A 3,776-nucleotide genomic window follows, 5' to 3' on the forward strand; every position below is an offset into this window, starting at 1 on the left:
ACTTTAATTAAATGTACTGTGTCAACAGATTTAATCTTAACTTTAAAGAGGTTAAACTTCATATTATTGCATTCAACTAACCTCATACAGTAATATTAAATGTGTTGACATAAAACATTTAATCAAAGTCAATGCTTCAGTTTTTTCATTGTAACAGATGACATGTAACTAGATAATGTAATCCGGATACAACAAACAAAAGGTCACTGTATTCCCTTACAGTTACATAAAAAAGCATAATAAGATTACTGGAACACTTTAGATGTACCAGTTTTGATTGGGGCTAGTTATCCCCCAAAATTGTGATTTTAGATTTATTTCATGAAAATAGTAACAATTTGATATGAAAAGAAGACATTTTTGAGGGCCTAGGTATAAAAGTCACGGCTCGCCACTGGCCAAAAGTGACGTAAAGTAATCAGGCTACAATAGTATGCTACTGCAGATTAGGTAACTGACTACATTTCTACAGGTAACTAAATTGTAAAACAAAACATTTTTGAAGTAACAGGAAGGTGAGTTTTTGACACAAGTTTTTCATTACACATATTATTTAATTTTCCTGTTAGCGGATGCAGATCTCTATTGAGATAGTCTGCATCATTATAATTGTGTGCATTAGTGACATCCTTACTGTAACAACAAGTGACGTGATTGGCTTCTGGCTTATATGGGGAAATTACCTAAAGTACTTAATAATGATGTCAATTGATCAAATCTATTCAGATTGCCTTCTACAAGATATATGGCAAGGCATGGCAACCATGCTATAGTTCAAGCATGGAAACATAGATAAACTTAAAGTAAGTGTTTGGAATCTAAAACACTCTTAACAAGGTTAAGAAGACTAGGGTATGTTCAAATCTAATAATTAATTATGATGTGAGGCAAGACTGACAAACACATTTCAAACTGAACGGCTGGTAGTCGAAGCTCGGACAGAAAAACAACAACAAAGGTTAGTAGTCTAGAATATTCAAAATGTGGGAGAAAATGACGAGTATGTTGAAAGGAATTACTCTGAAGGAAAGCGCAGAGCTTCTGGCCGAGTTATGGCATCAACAGTATCCTGTATCAGCATTTATCCTCCATTCACCAGGGTCTCCCACTATGACATGAACCTTCACTGACCACTAATACCAAACTGAAGAATAACCTGACCAAGGTTTGCGTCTCGTCTAAACTCAGAGAGTGCCTGTTTGAGTGCATAGTGCAGGGGTTTCTGTTGGTGACCACATGTATGGAAACCAACGAGCAGCTGGAGAGATGGCAGTTTGACATTGAGTTTGACAAGTCAGCCAAGAGAGCAGTGCCCCCAGAGAGACGTCCATTACGACCCTTCAGGGGGAGATCCGCTCAGTCATCAGACACATAACGTCCACAGTCACTCTCTGCTGGAGACCCCATGTGCGTTTGACCTCCTTGTCTACACACAGAAATAACTGATTTGATTTCCTGATAAGTGGGAGGAGTCCAAAAGCAGATCATTAACCAATCAGAGAGGTTCGCTTATGCTCCTCCAACACCTCCATCCACAAGGAGGTACAGGACAAGGTGATCAGTCCTGAAGTCAGAGGAGGCTAAACTGAAGTCCAGATACCCACATTTAGGGAAAAAACCTGGGGTCTCTGACTTGCTTCATAAAGGCCTCCAGAAGGGGCAAAAGTACTTTGACTCTGGCGACTACAACATGGCTAAAGCCAAGATGAAGAGCAAGCAGTTGCCAACAGCTGCTCCAGAGGAGACGGAGATCACAGGGGCTCACATCGACCCCCCCCAGGAACTGCCCCAGATGAAAGCCTCTGTATTATTCACTGTATGTCCTTATTCTAAATGATGCTGTCAATATGCTTGTTATTTCCTGAAATAGTCATCTTGAGGCCAAGCTCAGGAGGAAGCTGTACTAAAGGACCGCATAGTGAAGACCAGAGTGTTACTGTATATGGCCATCTGCTCAGTTCTGTCAGTAAGGACCAGTCTTTGCGTTCTGTATGTCTAAATTGACCGTACTTCTTTTTACTGGAAGCAGATCATGGCATTGTAATGAAATAGTGATGGGAATTACGGCTCTTTGAAGGGAGCCGGATCTTATGGCTCCGTTCCTTTCCGAGAGCCGTTCAAAATAGTTTTTTTTTTAAGGGGGCGGGGTTACTAACTGGCAAATTTGCATTCAGGAAAGCAAGTTTCCTCGCTTTTGAGGACCTAGTGCGATTTCTCCTCTCTGAGAAGATTTGTCCCGTCTTGGAGAATATTCTCTCTGACGGAACTGACGTTGCCAGAATGCAAAGCCTTTCCGCCATGAGCTTGGTGAGCCTGGGGTATAGGCATTGAACCAACGACAAAAAGAACGACTCTCACCAAGGAAGACTCGGTTCCCTTCGTTCGTACCAAAGAGCCGTTCAAAAGAATCGGATTGTTCGCGAACGTAACATCACTAATGAAAAGGGTTCAGACTTGAAAAAAAACGTCTATATTCATAAGTTGAAGAAAATGTTCTTGGACCTGTTCAGTGCTTTTCCAGGGTCCTTACTGACTGAATGAAGTTTACCTGTGATGAGGTAAATATAAATGGCTATGTAAATAGCTGCCCTGCTGTCACTTTGTGCCATTTTGTTCTGTAAATAAAATGGTTTTGCACAACAAGATGTGAGGCAAACTCTTGAATGAAAATCTAATCCCAACCCTCCAACATCTTGCCAACTAAGGACGTATTGCTTTCCACTGGATGTAAAAGGCCAAGGTTAATCCTACAATATGGATATTATTCCTAATGTGTCCTTTTTTATTTATTTTTATTATAAAATAAGAATTTAAGGAGTACATACAAATAATCATGTTATAATCCTTTATCATTGTACATTTTATTCAGAATCAACATATAATGCTATAAACATTTAATATTATGTGTCATGCATTAGTTATCTTCTAGACTTACTAATTCCTCTGTCACCTCAACACGATAAAGTGCACAGTCCTGACGGCCATTAACAGACACCATGCAGCAGCAGCAGCAGTAGTCCTCCATGTGGAGCGGCTTGTGATTAAGTTCACATTAACACTGGTATACTATGTTATGTTTGCAATATTATACAATATAATATACAGCTACTACACTACACAAATGTCGCTCAATCTGCACATTTACTAAAGCACTCTGACTCATTGCATATAAATGTGTGATGAGATTACTTCTGTCACTTGCTCTGTAGGATCAAACTCCTACAAGTTGTAAAAAGTGACTTTTGTCCGGATGCTAGAAGGGATCCTGGAGGTGTTAAAAAGGTCATCATAGGGAGCTGGCCCCTGACACGGGACCGGGGGCCGCCTTTAGACTGCATGTCTGCATTACTGGGCTGGTGGAGGTGATAGGAGCCAGGAGTCATTTGGATTGACCCACAAACACACGCACACATGCAAGTGTACAAGTATACACCTGTCACATTTTAAAATAACAGACATATCCACGTATGCATACATGCATATGTCGTAACACTGGACAAGCATGGCAGGCATGCAGCTCGTGTGCAAACGAAGTATTTAAACCACAATAACTTTAGGAGAGGAGTAGATTCACATTCACACACTCCATTAGTCTTTGCCCTCTCTGAAGACCGGGCATATCACAGCTGTGTGAGTTTGTGTGTGTGTGTGTGTGTGTGTGTGTGTGTGTGTGTGTGTGTGTGTGTGTGTGTGTGTGTGTGTGTGTGTGTGTGTGTGTGTGTGTGTGTGTGTGTGTGTGTGTGTGTGTGTGTGTGTGTGTGTGTGTGTGTGTGATT

At 40.9% G+C, this 3,776-nt stretch overlaps 1 pseudogene across 1 annotated transcript; it reads left to right on the top strand.

The window, feature by feature from the left end:
- Positions 1-993: 993 nt before the first annotated feature.
- LOC307046379 (mitotic spindle assembly checkpoint protein MAD2A-like) lies at positions 994-1,584 on the top strand (annotated as a pseudogene). The gene has a single exon. The product of its transcript is annotated as a mitotic spindle assembly checkpoint protein MAD2A-like (transcript).
- The last annotated feature ends 2,192 nt before the right edge of the window (positions 1,585-3,776 follow it).

This window comes from Notothenia rossii, assembly GCF_949606895.1.
Source record: "Notothenia rossii genome assembly, chromosome: 7".
Classification (NCBI taxonomy): domain Eukaryota; kingdom Metazoa; phylum Chordata; class Actinopteri; order Perciformes; family Nototheniidae; genus Notothenia; species Notothenia rossii.